This window comes from Notechis scutatus, chromosome 2, assembly GCF_049901735.1.
Source record: "Notechis scutatus isolate UNSWTSFEM ecotype Mainland chromosome 2, rNotScu1.2, whole genome shotgun sequence".
Classification (NCBI taxonomy): Eukaryota; Metazoa; Chordata; class Lepidosauria; order Squamata; family Elapidae; genus Notechis; species Notechis scutatus.
Window position 1 is genome coordinate 185,759,216 of NC_142010.1, and position 24,321 is coordinate 185,783,536.

The 24,321-nt window shown below is 38.8% G+C and overlaps 1 protein-coding gene across 1 annotated transcript in view; it reads left to right on the forward strand.

The window, feature by feature from the left end:
* The window catches only part of LINGO2 (leucine rich repeat and Ig domain containing 2), a 784,226-nt gene that overhangs the window by 271,586 nt on the left and 488,319 nt on the right, over positions 1 to 24,321 (forward strand). Inside the window, exon 3 of the mRNA XM_087957605.1 lies at positions 18,415 to 18,492. The gene's annotated coding sequence lies outside the window, so the exon portion shown is untranslated. The remainder of the gene's footprint in view (positions 1 to 18,414; positions 18,493 to 24,321) is intronic.

Sequence of the window (24,321 nt, forward strand, 5' to 3'; positions counted from 1 at the left end):
TGTTTTACTGCCTGAGATTGTTAGCAGCAGTATCTAGTGTTGATCACTTCTCTGTTGTACCAGTTTCAATGTGCTTTTTGATGGGGCTACTTATTAAATTATCCCTGTTAGAGAAAATAGCTCTTTGCAAGGAGAACAAGGAAACAGCAGTTGATTATAAAAGCTTGATTGTTTACAACTATTGACTGGTTTTCTCCAAGGAGCTTATTAATTTTCAACTTCCGATTGCTTCATATCCTTCCAAATATGTTTGCCTGCTTCGGGGTGCTCTTTCTGGATACTCCTGCAATGGAAGTGGCACAAAAAATCAGCAAATACAGCCATCAGTGCAAAAGCATCCATAGTTCAAGATGTGTTTAAAAATACTTCTAATTTATTTTCTTTATTTATATGATTGTTTTCTTGGATTCAATCATGTCAGTCTCACTCAGAGACTGCTGAGACAAGGTTTTTCATAAGTGGTTTGCCACTGCTTTAGGGCCAAGAGAAGTGTCGGGCCCAGGGCCACCCAGCTGACTTTGTGCCTAAGGCGGGATTCAGTCTCACTCTACCTGTTTCTAGCTGATTCCTTAACTCCTACACAATTATTTATTATTTATACGATATTGATTATTTATACGATAGTTTGGGTTACTTTAAAACAATTATATAAATATTTCGATCTCACAATTTGGACACTTTCCAAATTTTGGGGAGGAACCTGTCGGAAGGAGACTGGTCAGAAGCCAGGAGAGAAGGAGTCAAGCAGGAAATTAGTCTAGAATTCTTATGTAGGTACAAAAGGCAAGGTCCAATGCCTCCCCCCCACCAATTGCCATTGAACCTTATCTAGTCTTTCCTAGATAAATGTCACTCTAGGAAGATTCCTGTAAAATAGTCATTGAGCAATAAAGTGTGCTCATTTTACTGTGTGATCTGGTTGTTCATGTTGACTGAGCTAGATATTACTTAAGAATTGCTAAAACTCTATCTAATCTGTGTAAGCTATCTAATTTATCTATTTATCTGTTATCTATCTGTCTCTCTGTCTCAAGTTAAATTACATATTGGTGTGAATATCTGTGGGACCCAGGCATATGCTTTGTATTAATCTATAATGTTTTTAAAGGCCTAGTGTGATAAAGGAGTCCAGCTATTGAGGTTACTGTTAGGAATGATAGTCACCTAACCAGTTGGGTTGGCAATATATAAACCAGGACAGTAATTTAATACTGTATCTTTAAGAAAATGCTATAATTGTGATTGGCTGAGGTTCCTCCAACGGCCATAAGATGGAGCCAGAAACCTGGTTTCTTTCTCTTTGCATTTCCTGTTTTGCCTGATCGTCGTTCTGCTTGGATTGCTGTGAGTCTTGCAACTGTTAGCAAACTCCGTTTACTGAACTTTGTTTATGATACTTGACTTCGTTTTTGGATTATCCCTGGACAGATACTAATTGCTTTAACCATGTATAATTTGGACTTTGTTTACCCGTTTACTGGAAGTAAAAACTACATTTTACTATTCAGTGTATCTGTGTGCTGGTCATGTGTTATTCAACATCACTCTCACTACGTTTCCCTGAGTGCACTCATTCTCCTAATGGAGAATACCTCAACAGTTGCCCTAATGATTTGTAAACCATGGAATATTCTTTAACGTTATGGATGAATAGTGCCATGATGGTTTTGTACACTTATGTAATAAACACTTATGTCATCAGTACCCTTATGTATACTTATATGAAGTACACTTACATGATTAGTATATCCTCACTGTTCTAACTTTAAATATATTTAATCATTACAAATGTTTTTAGGCCACTTTCATCATTTGACTCTAAGCAGCTGACAGCAAATGTGTGTGTGTGTGTGTGTGTGTGTGTGTGTGTGTGTGTTTTCGTGGTATTTATATGTATGGTATTTGGTTGTTGTTTTTTTAAATATATTTTTATTAATTTTCTTTTCTTTTTTTTACATCGTAAAACATCATGGTATCAACAACGTTCTTGGCATCTATACAAAATTTTGATTTAAATATCATAATACATTATATTGCGTTTATCTACTATTAAATAATATCTTTTGCTATCATTACTATTCTTATATTTTATATAGTTTACAAAATTTTATTTTACTTTCTTAAGGGTTGTTTCAATTAACATTTTTGTCTCACTTCTTGGTTCTGTTTGTTAGCCATTTATACCAATTGTTCCAAATTGTAAAGAATTCAGAGTCGTCTTTTTCTTTCAATTTCATTGTTAGCATATTCATCTCAGCACTTTCGGTTACTTTGTGTATTATTAGTTCTTCATTGGGGGTATTTGGCGTTTTCCATACCTGCGCAAAGGCTATTCTGGTGGCTATTATAATATGTAACACTAGGTATTTTACTTCTTTCGGTAGTGTTTCTTTAATGATTCCTAATAGGAAGGATTCCGGTCTGAGCTCAATCTGATAGCCAGTGATCTCTTTTAACCAATTTTTAATTTGAATCCAGTATGTCCTGGCCTCGGGGCACATCCACCACATGAGATAAAATGTACCATCAACTTTTTTGCACTTCCAACATTTAGGACTCATATTGGAGTAGATTTTTGCCAATTTGTTGGGGCTAAATACCATCTATAAAACATTTTATATATGTTTTCTTTGTATGCTGCAGATACTGTTAATTTATAATTTATATTCCATATTTTTCCCCATTCCTCTAATTCTATAGTGTATCCAAAATTCTGTGCCCATGCAATCATTGTACTTTTGACTATTTCCTCTTCCATTTTAAAATCTAATAAATATTTATATATTTTAGTTATAAGTTTTTGTTCCGGTCCCATTAATATTTTATCTAGTTGGTTCTGCCCTTTGTCAAATCCAAAATCTTTTGAGTCTTTTTTATATTTATTTTGAATTTGCAAATATGGCCACCAATCGATTATAATTCCATTTTCCTTCAGTTCTTGGTTTGATTTTAATTTCCTTTGACTATCTTAATAGTTCTTCATAGCTTACCATTTTCCGTAGGTCTAATCTATTTGGATGTATTATGGCTTCCATAGTTGACAGCCATCGTGGGATTTCTGTATAGTGTTTACCTTTGATTTCCCCCCCAAATTGTAATCAATGAGTCTCTTATTAGGTGTTGATTGAAATAGGTATGTATATTACTTTTATTTTCCCACAAAAATGCATGCCAACCTATCAAGAGGTCATGTCCTTCTAATGTTAAGATTCTCTTGTCTCTTAATTTAATCCAATCCTTAATCCAACTCAACACCACTGCCTGGTAATAAAGCTCCCATTCTGGCAGTCCGAGACCGCCTCTGCTCCTATTATCTTGTAATAGTTTCATTTTAATACGTGGCTGCTTGCCCAACCAGACAAACTTGGATGTCATTTTATTTAGTTGTATAAAAAAAAGATTTCCCTAATTTAATTGGAATCATTTGGAATAGATATATTAGTTTTGGTAAGGTATTCATTTTTCAATGTTGCTATTCTTCCGAATATAGACAGTTTCAATTTGGCCCATAATTCCAATTCTTTTCTGATTTGCTTAATCAGTTTAACATAATTGTCCTCTTTTAATGATGAACATCTGGGTGATATCCAAATTCCCAGGTATTTCATCTTTTTTACTATTTGCAGTCCCATTGTGTTTTCTAATTCTACTTTCTGTTTTGTTGAACAGTTTTTGACTATCATCTTAGTTTTATTTTTATTTATTTTAAATCCTGCTGCTTCCCCAAATTTTTCTATTTGTTGCAAAAATATTGGTCCTGAATTCATTGGATCTTCCACTATAAATACCAAATCATCAGCAAATGCCTGAACTTTATATTCCTCATTTCTAATCTTAATTCCATACATCTCTGGGTTTTGTCTGGTTGCAGCTAGCAACACTTCTAAAGACAAGATAAATAACAGAGGCGATAATGGACACCCTTGTCTCACTCCTTTTGCAATTTCAAAATCTTCAATACGATCTCTATTTTTAATTTATGGGACAACCACCTTCCTGGTTTATTTGCTGATTCAGAGAAATTATGTTTAAGAGTTTTTAAGTTACGTGCATTTTCCTCAATATCTATCAAATTTAGTTCATGTCTAATTTAGTTCATGTCTAATCATCCCTATTTCTTTCTTAACTTCCATATTCTTTGGATCTTTTTGGAGCTCATATTCAAATTTTTTAATCCTTTCTTGTAATTCATTCTGTTTCTTCCATTTTTCTTTATTTTTCTTAGCTATATAGGCTATTGATATGCCTCTCATGAAGGCCTTTGTAGTGTCCCATAAATTTTGTAAACTAGTATCTTGTTTTAGATTAACCTTAAAGAAAGTTTCTAATTCATTTTTAATTCTTGAGATATATTCTTTTTCCTTTGTTATTTGTGAATTTAATATCCATCTCCTTTTCCTTTTCCTATGTCCTTTCCATGTAATTTTAACCGGGCTATGGTGAGCCCATATATTAGGCATTATCTCTACTTCACTAATGTCTTTCTCGATTGCCCCATTAACCCATACCATATTGATTCTGGACCATGATTTTTATGGACTAGAATAAAATGTATGTTTCTTCTCAATTGAATTCCTCTTCCTCCATATATCTTCCAAATTGGTCTCATGTGTTAAATAAAAAAAAAAAAAAATTGGGTAAAATTCTCTTTTTTTTCTTCCTAATCCCTTCCATGCTAATATAGTCTTTTTTAACATCAACAATGGCATTAAAGTCCCCTATCAAGCAAATATTTTCTTCACCTACACTAATTATTTTATCATACAGTCCCTTTTAAAACTTCTTCTGGTTATCATTAGGGGCATATATCCCCACTAATAGTAATTGTTTTTGATGTAAATTAATTTGTATCATTAAAATTCTGCCTTGTTCATCTGCATAGATCTTTTTTTGCATTTATCCCTTTTTATGTAAATTGCTACCCCCTCTTTTCTTTTGATCTGCCAGTGCTGTAAATAATACACCAACTCGGGATATTCTTTATGCTATTTTTGGATATGTAGCTCCTGTAGGCATACAATATCAACATTTTGTTTAGTTAATTTGGTTAATATTTGTTTCCTCTTGATCTGGGAGTTTAATCCATTGATGTTTATTGAGAGTAATTTGATCTCTTCTTCCATTGTTAATTCTGAGTCTACCTAAATCTTCTGTTTGTTCTTGTTTCTCTTTGGGATCTTGTTCTTAGTCCTTCTCTTCTTGGGTATTCTCTCGTTTCTTTGCCTCTCTCTTCTTGGTCCATTTCCTGTATTCCCTATTGCTCATCTTCTTGTTGGTCCTCCTGACTCCTGCTTTCTGACTCTTCTTTACTGCTCCCCTCTTCCTCTGTTTCCATCAACTGTTCGTAAAGTTCTTGCGCCTTTTCAATACTATGAATTTTTACTCTTCTTTCTTGCCACATCACCAGCATTCCTTCAGGGACCAGCCATTGGAACCAGATGTTTTGTTTATTCAGGAGTATCGCCAGAGATCTGTAGTCCTTCCTCAACTTTCTTACCCGCCTCGGAATTTGTTTCAAGGTCGTGATCTCTTTTTCTTTATACACCATCGGCTCGTCCTTTGTGATTCTGCATACAATACATCTTACATTTTTTCTGGTGAACCTGATGTGGACCTCTCTAGGCAGCTTGTTTTGTCTGGCGTAGTTTGTATGGATTTGGTAGACCTCACCTAATTCTTTCACTATTTCCTGCTGGTCCCTTTGCAATGCCTCTGCTATTAAGTGGGACATTATGTCTCCCAGATCTTCATCTTTGGATTCCAGTACATTTTGGAACCTCAAATAGAATGTTGCACGTTCCATTTCAAGATGGAAAATCAAATCTTCTAAGTCTCTGTTCATCTCTATTACTTTCCTATCCATCCCTTCCAATTTCTTTTCTGTTTGTTCAGCTTTAGTTTCTATATTCTTTATTCTTTGTTCATTCTTCTCCAGTGTCTGTTGGATCGTTCCCATCTTCTCTAAATTTTGAATCTTACCCTTCATTTCTCCCATTTCCGTCTTCATATCTGTATGGTTATTAACCATTGTCTCCTGCATTTTAAGCATCGTTTCCTGAATAGCTGTTAATGTTGCATCGTCAGCATGTTGGCCGCATTGCTCATCTTTTCCGTATTCAACATTCCTTCTATTGTTTTTTGGCCCGCTGGAGATGCAATAGACATTGATGAACCGGACATCGGTTTTTTCCCTTTCAGGTTCGCTGTTGTAGTACTGGTCATATTCCTAACTTTATTGTAGATATCTTCCCACTTTACCATTCACTATTTAATTTTTTTTGTTATTAGTTCTATTCAGTAGTTTCCCTTAGAATATAAATATCTTTTCTCACTTACGATATTCTAAATTATTCAGATTTGATTCAATCTTTTACAGAATCTGAAACTAACTGAATCACCAAAATTAAAGAAGATAAAGAAGGGAGAGAGCTAAAGGGATGACAGGAAGGATAATATCAAAATGAGAGAGAAAAGAGAGAAAGAGTGTAATATAATATCCTAAAATATACTTGCTGTAAATTGTTCTTATACAACTATTTTATATTACTATATTATGGTATATCAACTGTATTCTTTATCTTTAACTGTAAAGTTCGGTTTCCTTTAAATAATTCTATATTCCACTTCTTATATATATGACCTTACTTATTTCATTAGTTGTTAGTAATCAATCAATCAATAATCATCAAAATAGTATTTCACCAGTTTTCACAGTTTCATATCATTTAAACTTTTAAATTTTTAATAATTTCAATCAAACCTTAATCAAAATGTTATTTCATTAATTATATTCTATGAAAAGAAGTCCAGTAATATTCAATCACTTTCCTTTCCTTGTTCACATTTTGTTTAGTCACAGTCTGTTACATCAGCTTCTCTTCTCTCTGTATAATCTCAAAATTTCACTTCCGTTCTTGGGTTTAGTCCTGTCTCTTACTTTTTTTCCACTGTTCTTCTTCTTTTACAAGTCACAGATCCATCAGGTTAAACTCCAAATTCCTAGATAATCAGTCTAAATCAACTCCAAATTTTTCAAAACAAGTCCAAGACACCAGTCAATCTTTAATCAACTAAATCAGCTTTGATCTCTGTCTTAAGAGTTCCTTGCTTTCACCACCGGATCGCCATTTCCCTTTGGACTTCCGTTTGTCTCCTCGACTTTCACTCTCCGCCTCCTTCACTCCAAGTTCAATCCGTCAATTGATGCCAAAAATGCTGTTCATGCTCTGGTATCTTCCTCATTGGGCTAAAGCGCTGCGACTTCGGTCTGCCCTCGAGATGGCCGATCACTCACATGTCAGAGCAAGTGAGGTCTCCCTCGAAGCTGTCAACAGCCGCCGCTGTCAAACTTCTCCTCGGGCTTCCTCACACCTTCGTCTTCCCCTCCAGGGTCTACGTACCCCTCACTGGGGCCTCCAAACGCGCCGATTGGGGATGAGAGAGCTGAGCTTGCTCTTCTCTCCCCACCCCGCCGCAGCACTGCAACTGGAAGTCCCTCGTATGGTATTTGGTTTTGTTCGGGTATTTTCCCATGTCTTTATAGTTGTGCTTTTTAAGCTATAGCGACGTTTTGGCAGAATCTCATCTGCCATCATCAGGCTTGTGTATTGAGCATGTCTTCATCATGTGTGTCAGGCTTTCACAGTTGTTTCACAGCACCAAATTTAAAACAGAACTGGCTGCGAAAGCCTGACACACACAACGAAGACAAACTCAATACATAAGCCTGATGATGGCAGATGAGATTCTACCAAAACATCACTATAACTTTAAAAGCACAACTATAAAGATGTGGGAAAATACCCGAACAAAACTAAACACCATATACACACAGACACACAGACACACACACACATATATAAAAAACATAATGATTCAAAAATTATCCAATAAATCAAAATCACAGCTCTAATAAATGCTATCAAGATACATTCAACACAATCATATTATCATATAAATCTTAACATCTTACAACATCAATGCAGTTGAGTGACTAAAATGGTAACACCTGTGATTTTCATGTGTTAATAAGCTGTGTTTGCAAATTATTCTATGAAGGATGAAATATTAGCATTTTTGTACAGCAAATTAGTAAGAATTATATTTATATTATGTACAACAGTAGTGTATTATAAATGATTCTCTTTACTCAAGACTTTTAAAAATATTTTATTTTTGATGGATATGTGATATATTAAGTTTGTAATCCTTCCCTTATCCCATTTTTTGTCTATTTTGTTTTTGTCTTCTGTTGCAATTTTTGGTATTTTGTTTTGTTTTTTGTTTTTGTTTTTCAATTGGAGGAGTTTGTAAAAACTTTTCAAAACGAATAAAGTAATGAAAATGCAATAATTATTTCTTTAGAAATAAATGTTTTAGTGAGGTTTTTTTTTTTTTAGGTTTAAAGGCTTTAGGTTTTTTTTACTAGAAGTATTCTCTGAAAGACGAGTCCTTGTCTCTGGATATTTTCTATACGACTGTATCTTCACTATCTTCAAGAGATCTAATTAGTGTTGAGAAATAACTTAGAGGGAGAAAGACAATCACGCCAAGTGTTTGCAGTAAGGATAAGTTAACGTCAGTTGGCATTTCTGAATCATTTATCAATAACATTGGAAATGTGCTAGAATTCAATCACAGCATCTGGAAATCCCCCAAATGCCTTTTTGAGTAGAAAATGCTGCCAAATTGCAGAGACCCCAGTTGAAAAGAGGTGCCAATGACATTCACTTATTGGATAAACTGTTTTCCCACTGTGAGGCAATTGTGAGTTTAATCTGAAATTGCATATAATGTGGTAAGGGTCTCACCCTTTATGCAGCCAGTATCAAGCAAAGATAGGTTAAATGGATGCTGCTCTTCCATTTTTTAAACACAAATAGTGCATTGTGGGTAGATTAGAAGATTTATCAGTCAGGGATCCTAGGCCTTCAGGACAGGCAATTGAAATGGATTATTCCAAATGTAACCTACTTCCTGCAGTTATGAAATTAATTTATTACATGTATATATAGCATTAAAAATAAAAAAGCCATTTTTATGATGCTGCAGTTATGCTCAGAGTTTTCCTATTAACTTTCACATGGTTGTGTGCTGAGAATTACATTTACAGGTGTGTTTGTATGTGTGTGTGTGTGTGTGCGTGTGTGTGTGTGTGTGTGTGAGAGAGAGAGAGAGAGAGAGAGAGAGAGAGGCAGACAGACAAACAGACAGACAGATAGACAGAGAATAGAGAGAGACATAGAATGAGAGAGAGGGAGGGAGGAGGGGCAAAGGGAATATACCATGGGAAGCTGTTAGGCTACGTTCCTACCAAGATAAAATCAAACCTGAAATGAGGACTAGTGATTTTTTTAAAAAAAAACAACTTGCACAGAATGTCTTAGCATTTATAGCTGTTGATTTTGGCTTCTCTGTGTTAAAGTCCATTTAAATACGTGCTGGCATTCTTTTACTACCCTGCCTCTGTTTCAGTACATCCCTGAATAAAAGGGGTATGAGAGGGGTATGATGTTTTTGGAGTGCTTCATTGTCCTCTTTTCCTCTGTTCCATGGATGCAGCAGCTGACTTTCTCCCAATGTCACCTCATGAGAAGTCTCTTTTATCTGTTCCCTCTTGACAAAATATATATTTTTTTAAAATGGGGGGGGGATTCTTTCTGATTATCTAGACTGCAATATCTCAATCTCTGACTCCAACTTGCTACTGAATTCTGGGTGAGTGATAAAGTCCTCCTTCCAAGCCTGTAACTTGTTGCTTATCAGGAGAGAGGAAACAAGGTCTGAAGTTTTTCATTTTTCCTTTCATCTAAATAAGTGATGCTGCATTCTTAAGAATTTCCAATTCTTCATCCCTTGCAGAACTGTGAATGTTCACTCTTCACTCTTTCCTCGCATCTGTGATTCTCTTTCCTTCTTTCCTCTTCTCTTTTGGTGCATAAACCTTAAAATCGAACACTTGAATGAGTCCTAGGCTGGGCTTCCTTCCATGCCGTTGTTCGTATGGTGTAGCATTTATGGCCTTGGTTGGATCACAGATCAGTGGCAGATGGCACTTCATCATTTCTGTTAGGGAACACGTTTTCCTCTATGCTATGCCATTTAATTCTGGGATAGAGGGGAATGTAATCTGATGTATAATTCCTTGCTTCTTCAGATATTTATAGTCATGCCCTTTTGCCTATCTGCCACTTCTGTTGCTCATAAAAGCTACAATTTCCTTGAACCCGTCTACTACTTTACTCTTCCTAAGCAAGTACGTTCTTGAGCAAAGGGTTTGCTGATATGAAATATATTCTGATCTCTGAAATATATTCGAACTAGAATATTATGTTTTGAATAACCCCCTGCAGCATTCTGAAAAGAATGGTCATTTCTGTTTTCCTGATGTCAGACTTTGAAACGCATCCTTTTCTGAAGTCAAACCCTATATTTAATTGTGTTTTCTTAGGTTGCAAAATATGCACAGTACATTTCCTGAACTCAGGACTTACTTTTAAGGGGGAGAAGCACATGACTGTGCTTCCAACATGTGAGCCAAGCCAATGTATGCATTTCTAAACACAGGTGTACCTATGGTATAGTTATAAGATCAGGTAGAAAGATTAAGTATAAATAAATGGACATTAGTAGGAGTTTGTGTTTGATCTCTGTGTGGTTTGTGTATATTTATTCCCCAATCCATGATGACAACACTTTCTCCAGTATGAAACATATTTTTTTAGAAATTATTGGAACCATTCAATGCTAGCTTAGTCATCAACAGTTAACAAATTAGTCCACTGTGTGTATATATCCTACCTGTATTCTGGCATTTCAAGTTGGGACATATCGCATCCTCGCAGAATGTTCTTTCAGAATTAACCACCTAGTTCAAAGTATGGGACAATGAACACACATCTAACTAACTTAATCTAATTTATATTAAGCTTCATGACTTAGTGACAAGATTACAAGATCTGGGTTGGGCAAATCCAGACAACCATTAGACAAGTGACAAAGAACTAGAGTTTTCTGTATTTCTTCCATCATTTCATGGTAATTGTTATCTCACGGTAGTAAGAGTAGCCCCGAAGACTATGTGGCTAAATCATGCAAGCATAAACTTACAACAACTGAAAGAATCAGTTACTAATCTGTCAAGAACACTTGGAAGTGGCTCAACAACAGCAGCAGATTTGAATCTCCCCTTGTCTAGCATTTTAATTACAACCTTAAATAATAATACATGAAGGATTAAAATGAAAAGATAGGAAATGACACATAAAAATCACATTACTTTCCTTCCCAATATCTTGCTACATTTAATTTTTGCTTTAGACACTCATTTTTAACATGGAATCTAAAGAGAATTTCTAGTCATATTTGTCTAAATCTATTTAACAAATGTCACAGAATCATTCGGGTCATAGATTTCTAAACATCTCCTCATGGTAAGCCTCTGGTGCTCAGGAGAATAAATCAACAGAGTTGCTAATTGGTTTCCCTTTTGTTTGGTTGCTTCTATATCTGCTCCAGAGACTAGAAAATATAATTAAATTCCTAAGCCAGCCATTTTTAATCCAGAAAGCCAGTAAGACCAATCAGTTGTCCTAGGAAAATATAAGATGCGCATGTATTGTTTAGAATCAATATTCTTTGTCCCAGACATCTGAATTTAGAATGTATTGGCAATTACATTATTCAGAGGCTTTTCCTCACTTTTTAAAAGTCAGTCAACTACCACATATTGATTTTGATTCTTTTTAATGCAAAGATACCCTGCTATTTTCATGTGCAGCCACTTTGTCGAACGATTGATTCAAGCACGGTAAAAGCTGCTTCATAATACTAGAAATCCTGGACAGAGAACAAAGTACTTATACTACTGAGTGTGTTTGTTAGAATTTACTTCTTGGCTCAACAGTAAATCACCAGACTTCTTGCAAGTCATTCTTTGTTCAACATGAAGGAACTTGGAACCAAATTGGAAAGGGTTCCATCAATTGTGGTAGATTCTGTCCCTCCTGTTCAGAGGTGGTATTCAGCAGGTTCTGACCAGTTCTGGAGAACCGTTAGTGGAAATTTTGAGTACCAGCAAATCCCACCTCTGACTGGAGATTTTACAGTATCCTTCCCCAGCCACGCCCACCAAGCCACACCCACAGAACCGGTAGTAAAAATATTTGAATCCCACCACTGCTCCTGTTGGCTCAGCTGGTTCATCATTTGACTGACCATCTGGAGCAGGGCTGTCAAACTCGCAGTCGGTGGGCCGGATGCGTCATGCGCTGTCCATGCCCACGCCCGGTTTAGCAAAGGGGAAAAAATCCTGATATGTCATGTGACGACACCATGATGACGCGAGTTTCACACACCCCTGATCTGGAGAATAATTTAGTTCTGTCGCTGAAGCAAAGCATCAGCAACTTTTTTTTTTTTTAACAATCAGTGATTTTGTTAGAAGTTATCTATTTACTGACATTTCACACCAAGATCAACTTTCTGACTTGACGTGACAGGAGACTCCTAGGCTTGGTTCAATGGTATTGTCAACGTTGGCTAAACTATAATGTTCAGTCTTTCCCTGCTAATGTTAAAGGTGTCTGAATTGAGAACTAATGGGCCTATTCATCTCCTTTAATGAAAATTACACTTGTAATAGGGTCGGTTCATCAGGTAGAAGAACTGTAGGTATTTGACTACTTCAGATTGCCAAACCTCTGGTCAACTTACAAAATTAAAAGCACAAATAGTTCAAAACCTAAACAGAAGAGTCCAGAAAAAGAACCCCAATTAAAAAGCCAAAACACCACACAAGGGGTTTATTACAAACTTGAGGCCTAAGGGCCAGATGCGTCATGCGCTGGCCACACCCATACCCAGTTTAGCGAAGGGGACATCACGATACATCACCTGACGTCATGAGTTTGACACTTCTGGTCTTATATAACAAAAAGCCTGAGGAAACAACCACTTTTTGAGGACTCATTTAAATAAGGTCATGCTGTCTTTTATTCAGGGATGTACTTCATTTGGTACACCCCATACAAGAGAACAATGCATTTGGCTTAATTCATTCACTACACTTATAGGCACCAGTATTATTAGTACTTTGTTGTTTGAACTGTCTATTTAAAAACAAACCACACCGCATCTGTGTTAGGGTTTGGGGATTAACCCTAGCAGAGTATTGCAGCAGTAGTCAAGCCAGGAAGGGCCCCAGAGTATACACACACTGAACACAAACACTGTTTGTAGTTTAAATAGTTTTTAATCCATTTAGAGTTTAAAGCATTGTCATTCAGTCCATTAAGTCATTCACAGTATTTCCATCCAGTAAGACTCACTAGTATAGTCCAAGTTAAGAGTCCTTGCAATATCTTTATCAGCCGATAAAGATATCTTCTCCTCCTCCGGTGCCTCTCTCCAGAGGAACAAACGCTGGATATTCAGCAAGAAGTTCAAACAGTAGAACAGTAGAATTACGCAGTAAATCAGCAAACAGTAGCAAACAAGAACAGTTCAGTCACAGGCACTCACAATTAGTCGCAGTAAGACACAGTTAGTCGCAGTAAGACACAGTTAGTCGCAGTAAGTCGCAGGCAGGTTTTACAGCTTTTAATGCTTCCTTATATTGTAACTTCTAACCGCACCCTTAATCGGCTAATTGCCTGCAGCATTGTGCTTAAAGTGATAAGCACTTAAACCATGATATCTAAGTTTTATATATTTATTCACCCAAACCATATTTGGTATCAATGTTATACCTAACATACTCCCCTTTTGGGTGAAATAAATATATAATACCTTTACAATCTAACCCCATATTTTTCACAACTCTCCTGGTAAATTGTCCTCCGACATACAGTACTCTAGCTGAATCATCTTACTTCTTACAGATTGTCTCACGTTTAGGTATCTTAGATCTGTATGCTTGCTCCTTGTTTTTACTGCAATATTTGTGGCCTTTACATTCTCCTTACCCCATATTACAGGCAGTCCTCAACTTACAGCAGTTCGTTTAGAGACTGTTCAAAGTTAAAACGGCACTGAAAAATATGACTTAGGACCGTTTTTCGAAGTTACGACCTTTGTGGCATCCCCATGATTGTGTGATCAAAATTCAGATGCCTGGCAAATGATTCATACTTATGACCATTGCTGTGTCCCAAAGTCATGTGATCCGCTTTTACGACCTGACAAGCAAAGTCAACGGGGGAAGCCAGATTCACTTAACAACCGGGTTACTAACTTATCAGCTGCAGTGTTTCACTTAACAATGTGTGGCAAGAAAGGTCGCAAAATGAGGCAAAATTCACCTAAAAATGCCTCACTTAACAACATCAATTTGGGACGCAATTAAATCGAGATCATAAATCAAGAACTACCTGTACTTTCTCCCAATAAGAACCGAGGGGTTGATTTTACTTTGCCATTTGAACTCTCACTCAAGGTGAGTTGTCTCCATAGCCTCACAGTTCACCGGCATGTACTTTTGGTTCTAGCTAAGCTAGGAAACATACTGATGTCTTTTTATTCCCTTATGACTTATCACTTTTGATGACCCACCAAGGACTGGAGGATAAGATAACAGATAAAAAGGAAGAGAAGAAGATCTATGAGCATCATTAGCAAGGAATTATATGGTTTAGAGGAGTGTATCTAGGATTAAGGGGTAAAAAAGCATGTAAAAGAAATACATTTAATGTTCCCAAATGAGCTCCATGAAATAAGTGCAAGCTGTCCATTGTGTGCCAAGTTCACTATTAAGGACAGGAGTTTATTTCTGTCTTGTCACAGGCAGTTATTGAAGGAATGGTCACTTACATTCTTCAGTCAGGCTGTTCTCTGTGGATTTATATAGCCTTGTAACATCTTGGGAAATGTTCCCAGGGATTCGTTCTCCCCTTTGCTTCTCAAGCTGTAGCCCAAGCTGTTCCACTGCCTGGATAAAAGACTTCATATATGTGACCTGCACAAAAGAATGGTCAGAAAACAGAATGTAAAAGTTAGATTAAGAACACTGAAACAACCACTGTACTAACAAATCCACAGTTGGATCAGTTATACAGGATATTTTAGGATGCTGCTAATTCAGGTCAGGAGAGTAGTTTTATGTCCTGGAATTTCGGGAATCATAATACCAATCTATCTTTAGTGCTGGAGCAGTTGGGAATGCACAAAATTATCCTGTCTTCCAATGTATAAAGATCTCCCAACTTGTTTTCAACCTTCCTGTTATTTTACACTTCTGTCAAATCCAAGAGAAGAAGAAATCATGAGAAAATTCTTTCTCCTTCCAATGGTTCTTTAAAGAATAGGATTTGGGGTAGTCAGAAAAGTTGCAGTGATGGAGAGAAGGTTAACCAAATATAGGTCAAAACTGGAAAATTGTGTGCATCTATTAACAATCCCATTCCCAACACCCCTGCATTCACATATACTTTATAGGGCTTCCCGTGTTTAACATAGAGGTGAGCTGTTTTTTCCTCATTCAAGAGATTTCTATAAAATGGTTGCATGATAATTGTGTCTGGAACAGAAGCAAGGAGAAATGGGGTAAGAGCTATAGTAGACATGGGTTTAGCCATTCATTTTCACTCTGACATGTCTCTTTTCTCTTCACTTTTTCTAACGTTTTTCCTCTTCTGTCCTAGTTGTGCCCATAGCAGACTGTGATAGAGTTCTCTTGCCAGAGGCTTGAATTAATTAAAATTAATTGAGCAGCACAAGAAATTATTTAGGGGGCTTCCAGTGATGTAAAGTTCACAAATGGCCCATCTCTGCTTTAACACAAAAACCTGAAAGAAGGTGTACATTTGATCATCTGATTTGTGTTTACAGAATTCTTGGTACCTGTGGGTGGTGCCTTACTCACATTACACATTGCAGAAGACGTGTGAATATATCTGCTCTAATAATATCTATTTTTAGTTGGTTTTTTTGTAATAAATCTTCAGAACACTCTAAGGCAGGGTTGGGCAAACTACGGCCCGTGGGCCACATCCGGCCCGTTGGTCTGTCCAATGCGGCCCGCCCCTGAAAAAAATCGCTGCCATTGGTCTGTCCAATCCGGCCCGCCCCTGAAAAAAAATCGCCGGGCGTGGCATATTGCCCTGTGCCGCGTGGCCCCCAAAGCTGCAAAACAGTGCGGAGCGATCTAGGGGTAGGAAAGAAAAGAAATTTGCAAAGGCCTCGGCTGGGAGTTCGAAATCACCTTCGAGTGCGACCTCTCCGAAGGTGAGTCCCCGCCGATCCCCCTTTTTTTTCCGGGGCTTCCAGGCTTAAACTTTGCAAAGGCAAAGTTTGCAGGCTGGAGCGTCTTCCCGCCGAGAAGCGGGAAGGGTTCCACCCGGTGGGCGGGGCGGGCTTCTTGGAGCTACCTAAAGCTAGGCCGCTGCTGGTGGAGCCTTGCCCTGCCTTGGTGCCCCGTTTCCCTGCTCGGCGGTCCTGCTAGGGTGTCACTTTAAAAGCCTGCTCCCAGCACCCGAGCAACTTCCCAGCAACTTTCCGCTTCATTTTAACTCGCGGGCGCTCGCGCCTGGCCCCGAGCCGCGCGGCGGAGGGGAAGCCCGGCGGGCGGGCGGGCAGGCGGGCTGCTTGGTGGAGGCGACCCGGCAGCGCTCCGGGCTTCCCCTCCGCCGTGCGGCTCGGGGTGAGGTGCGAGCGCCTGCGAGTTAAAACAAAGCCAAAAGTTGCTGGAAAGTTGCTTGGTTTTCCGGGGCTTCCAGGGCTTTGCAAAGGCAAAGTTTGCAGGCTGGAGCGTCTTCCCGCCGAGGAGCGGGAAGGGTTCCGCCCAGCGGGCGGGCGGGCTGCTTAAACTTTGCTCAGGCGGCACTTTAAAAGCCTGCTCCCAGCACCCGAGCAACTTCCCAGCAACTTTCAGCTTCCTTTTAACTCGCGGGCGCTCGCGCCTGGCCCCGAGCCGCACGGCAGAGGGGAAGCCCGGCGGGCGGGCAGGCTGCTTGGAGGAGGTGACCCGGCGGTGCTCCGGCAGCAGCAACAGGCAGTTTCGCCCGGGCTGGGGCTGTCAGTGTCCAGCTGGGGCTGTCAGGAGTTGCTACCGCCGGCGCAGCTCCGTGCAGCTCCAGTCCCACGTTGTCTTGGGAAGGAAAAGGCAAAACCAGGAGCCGCTGAGCCTGAGCCTCCGGTGCCGCTGCTCCCATTGCAAAGCACCGCCGTGGCTCTTCCTTTTTGCCTTTCCCTTCCCGAGGCAACGCGGGACTGGAGCCGCGCTGAGCCGCGCCGGCGGTAGCAACTCCTAACTCAGGGGCCTCCGAGGGGAGGGAAGGAGGAGAAGAGGGGGAAGGGTGGGGGGATTCCCAAAAATCTTGTGCTGACCCGGCCCGTCTGTCAAATTTTAAAAGTCAATGCGGCCCCCGAGCCAAAAAGTTTGCCCACCCCTGCTCTAAGGGAATCGAACATACATATTAAAGGAGATTTGTGAACATGACCATACTACCTGTCTGGTTTAGATCTACTCATCTCTCATTTGGGCTGGCATTTGCACTGAACAAAGAGCACAAGTATGCCAAGGGACATTATTAAGTTAAAGAGGACCTCAGTTCATGAACTGTGAGCTGCCATTCCATATTTAGAGCTTCATGGTAATTAATATCCGTTCTTTCCAAATACAGTTCTCCAGATGAACAAGAGATCAATGGACGAACTGGAAGCGAAATTGGTTTTGTTATTTTTTCCCCCAGCATCATCTCAGCATTCAGTTCTTTATTAATTTCTAACCAGGACTTCCATTTGGAAGAAGAGAAGAACTCACAGAGATGGGGTGTATATATATAGAATGAAAATGGCATTTCCTGAATTCAGTATCCACTATATTAGGGAAAAGCAACAATGAATATTTCGTTTGATCACTTGAACATAAAGTGTGTTTTAGACCTCTGTGATCCCAACTGGTCAAGTGTTGGTCAAAAATGGCTGCACTGTTGCATCGTGATAGCATGGCTTTCTTTTCCTGATAGGCAAATATAATTTGGACAGAATTACTGGATGTGCATGTTTGGAAAGCTTACAATTCTCCTTAAGATCACAGTTGTTCCACTTTCACGGTTGTGAGATCTGGAGTGTTTCACTTACAACATTAATGAAGATATTTTGCAGGACTTTAAATGATCTCAGGGAGCTGTAATGCAACTCTAGAACTTGAAACTGACATACTGTATGTGGTATGAACTCTTTAGAAAGTTTGCTTGGTGTATGGAACTTCAGTACTAGCACAGATAAATAAAAGAGGTTTTTTTTTCAAGTTTATTATATTCACTGGATGTATTGATTGGATTTGATAGGGCTTTCTCATTCTTTGTCAGTTGCTAACTGTAGAAATTCAGTGTGATGAAAACATTTCCAATCTAAGTCTCTGTGAAAATTAAGGTTTCAAGCTTTTTGAATCATTTCTATTCTTGTTTCTTTCAGTAAGCAATAACTGGACCAGGAAGTTCTAGTTAGAAGTTCACCTTTTGTCGCTGTCTAAATGGATTCCAAATCTTCAAAGTAAGATATTTGATCTATTTTTTTTCCTATTTCAATATTTGTGTTATATAAATTAGGGTGTATTTTTCAACAACTGCATCTGTCAGTATGTCCATTTAAACTGCTTTTGTACCACAACAAACAATGTTGTTCTTGTTCAGAAATAAGTCCTCCTGAATTCTACCAGCCTTAACTTCAGAATATAGCATGTTTAAAACCCTTGCATTTGATATTTGTATTATCGTGAAATCATATTGCATAGGCTCTGAGAAGCTATGTCTCTTGACAAATGTGTTATTGTGTAGCTAGAATCAGTAAGTATGAGAGGCCCCAATATTCCTTTTCACTCAAGGAAATTTTGGCCATGAATTCTTGTACTGCTTGTTTAGAAATACAAGATGGATGAAATAACCTATCCACCCGATTACTTTTATTGGGTCAGGAAATACAACATTTACTGTAATAATGGTAGTTAATAATCTTTAACTGTGTCTGCCACAGAGCAGTATATATCAAGAAATTAAAATAGGATAACTCATTCACAAGCAACGTAAGTATGAGTGAAATGATCCCCAGTCAACCCAATATAGGATTCTTCCTCATAACCATGTTACCATGCTTCTTCCCATCCTTGAGGTAGGGGGAAAATATGTCAATATAAAAAGTGCTGCCTTCACAACCTACTTGTACTGCACCTCAGAAAAGAAGCGAGACAATATTGCTGCCTTATTCAAATGATTCAAATGATTATTGGGGTCTCTGCAGTCTGATTCCCTCTGACCCCAAGTCATCCATTGGAGAAAATATGTACAGTAGGGTAGATTTTGGTGTTCTATATGTGTCTGTTGCCATGCAGATGCCAATGTCTTGATCTCCTGCAGGCCCTGGAGGATCCAGAGGTAATATTCCTCTTTTGAAGAATACATTTGTCTCAGGAAAGATCCTGGGAATTCTTCCATCATTTTGAACAAGAAAAAAGAGAAATATAGGTGATTTTTTTTCATTATTTTGGACTGCTGGGTGTTGATCCAGGTCCCTGGCAGAACTGCTTCAGCATGGTAGACTTAGAAAATACGATTTCCAAAATGGCTGAGGGGAACACGGAGCCCCAAAGACCAGGAAGAAGCAGCGAGCAGTTTAAGTCTCCATATTAGAAAGTTTTCCAACTCAAGAAGGAAACGTCAGCTTAACAAGCATCCCCCCAGGGAAAGCTCCTTGTTAACGAGGTCCTTTCCTTTACTAACTAATACAGAATAGCACAAGCTATATAATACAAAAGGCTCTTTTAAGTGCCACTTTGGGGGTGGTGAAAGAGCTGGTGGAATTTTCAGATCAGATCATTTGCGGAGTTCCAACAAGAGCTACTGATTGCCTCCCATTTTGAATGGGCTCTGGCTAAATTAATACTAGATTGGTGTACTCAGGAAAATCAAAGGTCCCTTTTCAGGGGTGGCATTTGTAAAGGAAATCTTTTTAAAAAAAAAAAATCCTGTAGCAATTGCAATTTGAACACTATATTTAGAAGACAGCCATGCAACCCTTTCATGAAGAAAATACCTTTTGGTTTTATTTTTGCTTGTCAAGGGAAATATCGGCTTCCTGGAAGTCACATCTTCAGTTGACTATGAGTGCAATGTTAACATTTCTGAGCTCCACCGCATTCCCCCCCATAAAAAGAATAGGTTTTACAAGCAAGGAACCAATCTGCAGCCAACTCACCATGGAACAACTCACTGCAGGACAATTTAATAATTCAATTTAATAATTTAAAATAAATAAATAATAATTTATTTTTTGTCATTCGCATTTCATTCTGCCACTCCTTTTGCATCCTTTCTTTAATGATTCTGTTCTACCATTTCTTTGATATTAATGTAACTCTTGTCCCGCAACGAGTTGCCTGTGGCGAGTTGGCCACGGTACAGAGCTCAGGAATTGGATGGGAATGGCAGTCCCACAGTAGATCTGTTGAGGCAGGTTAGTTGTCAGATGAGAGGTCTTGCTTGAATCATGAAGAAAGCATCCCTTTCGTGCTGGAACACCCTAGATCCGTGATGGTGAACCTATGGCACATGTGCTGGAAGTGGCACACAGAGCCATCTTCGACGGCATGCGAGCCATCGCCCTGGAATAGGTCCACTGCACATGCGCGCATACCACCCGCCTGCCAGCTGATCGTTGGGTAGCTGCCGTGCATGTGTGGGGGTGGGGGGACGGAGGACACATGCACAGAAAGGCATGGGGCATACATGGCGGGTCATGCGCATAAGCAGAAATGTGCGGTGCATGTGGGGGGTCGTGCTTTTGTGCATGTGGGGGGCATGGGGGTCCTGCGTGCATTGCCTTATGGGTGTTGGGATGTGTTGTGCGCACACACTTTTGGCCATGAGGACGGAAAAGTTAGCCATCACTGCCCCAGATTGATTTCAGGCTGCTGGTGAGATTCACGCAAAGTTATAAGTATATATCCTGTACGGTTGGTTAGTGGGGCATCATCACAGTGTGGCAAGAAAGCCATGTAGCTGTGTCTGCAGAAGACAATTTTTTTTCTTTAAATTGAGGGAAATAATTAAACACCGTTGATATTTATCATAGGGGTTGTAATTATGCTGTAATTTTTAAAGATAAAGACTTAATAACACATTTATAAACTGTTGTTAAGAAGATTGGAATCAACTTCTTTGCAATCTTTCCTCTTTCCTCCCTTCCCTTGTTATTTCTTCTTCCCTTTTCTTTCTTTTATCTTCTTACTTTAAACTTAAAATGTATACTACTTTTACTCTGTTGAGAATCTCTTCAATAAAAATATATTTTTTAAAAAGATAAGAATTTGAGGAGTTGTGTCAACCACTACAAAGCCGGGCAAGAGCAAGGAATAGGCTGGCACCCTTATTGTAAGTCTGGGATAAAAACAGAATCTTGGAATTCTCTTGAGTAAATGTTTTGAAATGCTTCTTCCCGTATTTCTGTTCACGTAGGGCTAAGTTGACTTGATCATTTGGATTGTCTTTACTTCCTTTTCCAGAGTCCCCCAATCTTTCACAGATCAATTTTACTTGTGGCTATTTAAGACATCTATCACTGATGTTAATTGTTCAGGAAGCAATTACCAGGGAAAGGTGATTTACAATAATAATTTATATTGTTAGGCAACATAATTTATACTGTTAGGCAATAAGGAGAGAAACTTGTTTGGTTTCCATTTTAATGAGAACTTACCTGATCTTTCATTCTTAAACTAATATGTAATCAAAACTCTCATATCTTCCATTATCTTTCCTCTACATTTGGTGATATATTTCTCCAATTAGGCGAAGGAGAAAATCACACCATGAATATAGTAGTGTTAAGAAACCAGACTGCAGCAATATGTGTATTAGAATAAACAGGAATTTTCAACCCAGTTTTAAAAAATAATAACAAGGCAGAATTGTAAGATTAGCAGAATGAGCAACTGAAGCTGACAAATTCACTTGTGAGTATTTGGAACCTACAACAATGGATTACTTATCTACTACACCTTCTTTTGATGTTGTTGTTTTATTGACGGTATTTTTATTTGCAATTAATTCATTCCTTGTGGTTTTAGCTTTTAGAGTCCATTAAAAAGGAATGATCAATAAACAGACCTGCATGACTTCTTCAGGCATCATAGTTTAAATGAATTCCTTGTAGGAGAACTAGTCTTCTTCTCCCTACTCACTCCCCTCCCCTTCATACACACACACACCCCGAAAAAAAATCTGAAATAGTGCTAAGTGAAAAGAGACTTTCAAGTACAGTACAATCATTAATAAATGGGGATGGAAAAAGTTCTTTGGCTTTCCCAGGGGAGAAGAAAATCTCAAGATGGTTTTCAACAAGCCGAATCAGTTTTTGTTCTACTTGCTGTAGGACATAGTCTCCAACTTTCTTATATATTATTATATAATATAAAAGGCAGTGTTCTAGGACCAAGTCTCTTCATAAATGACCTCTGTGATCATATTAAGAGCAACTGCGTTCTCTTAGCTGATGATGTAAAGCTATTCACCACCACAGACAATACTGCTACCCTTCAAAAAGACCTCGACTATGTATCAGAATGGTCAAACAAATGGCAACTTCAAATCTCAACAAATAAATGCTCTGTCTTACATATTGGCATAAAAAATCAGAAAATGAAATACAGGCAGAATAGTCAAGACTTTGTTGATGATCCAAACTCTGTCAAGGACCTTGGAGTACTCATCTCTAATGATCTAAGTGCTAGAGCCCACTGTAACTACATAGCCAAAAAGGCATTAAGAGTTGTTAACCTAATCCTACGTAGCTTTTTCTCTGGTAATATTACACTACTAACTAGAGCATACAAAACATTTGCTAGACCAATACTCGAATACAGCTCATCAGTCTGGAACCCACATTACGTATCTGATATTAACACAGTTGAGAAAGTCCAGAAATATTTCACAAGAAGTACTTGTGCATTCCTCTACTTGTTGCAGAATACCATATGCCACCAGACTTGAAATTCTAGACCTAGAAAACCTAGAACTATGCCGCCTTCGGTCCGATCTAAGTATAATATATAAAATCATACATTGCAATGTCCTACCTGTCAATGAATACTTCAGCTTCAACTATATCAATAACAAGAGCACACAATAGATACAAACTCAAGGTTAACCACACCAAACTTGACTGCAGAAAATTCGACTTCAGCAACAGAGTGGTCAATGTCTGGAATACTCTACCTGACTCTGTGGTTTCTTCCCCAAACCCCAAAAACTTTAACCTTAGACTGTCTACTATTGACCTCACCCCTTTCCTAAGAGGTCTGTAGGGGGCGTGCATAAGCGCACCAACGTGCCTACCGTCCCTGTCCTATTGTTTCCTTTTATTTTTCTTATATGTACCCATTTCATGTATTCATAACTATGTTTATACTTATACCTGTTCTCTTATAATCGCTTGACAAAATAAAATAAATAAATAAATATTACTCAACATATTTATATTGCTGCCTAACTCATACAGGATGACCCTGGGCGGCTTACTAACGTTAAAATCTCACAATGTAAGAACCCATAGACACCCCTGTTAAGTTTGGAGAATAAGGAGACCAGACATCTGACCAGTGACTTCAACTCTTTAATAATAACAGGAATCAGAATGGAACAGAGCAATGCTATGGGCAGTAGTAACCCTTTTATAGGGTTAGCTGCTGCCTTATTAACCAATGAAAATGCGCAACAGGTTCCCACTACTGACCAATAAGGACAGTCCCAAAAGTGACCAATCAGGGACCGGTTCTGGCCCAATCCCAAGTTGTTGTATAAGGACCAATCAAGTGTCGACAGTAATCAGGAAAATGTGACCTTTGGTAGGCCCCGCAAAGTCAATATGAATACGAGACCACGGTCCCCTCGGTGTTTCCCATTCGGTTGGGCTTGCTTTCGGTGGGGCGTTGCTGACGTCCTGGCAACGTTGGCACGTAGAGACCCAGGCCTCGATTCTTTTGTCGATTCCCGGCCACCAAGCGTAGCTGCGTGCGAGTGATTTCATCCGCACAATCCCCGGATGTCCCTCATGCAATACCGCCAGCACAGTCTGTTACAATTTGGCAGGGATTACGACTCGATCGCCCCACAAGATACAGCCTTTTGGGAAAACAGCTCGGTTTGGCGGGCTTTGAAGGCGCCCATTCAGGTGCAATTTGGTCCGTCGGCCACCCCGTTCAACCCAGCGTAGTATGTGTTGCAGAACTGGGTCAAAAGCAAAAGTTTCGTTTCAAAAGCAATGTCTCTAGCCGTCAAGGGTGGTGCCTGTAGAGTTTCAATCTGTAGTGTTGAGAGGGTTGGGGCTGGA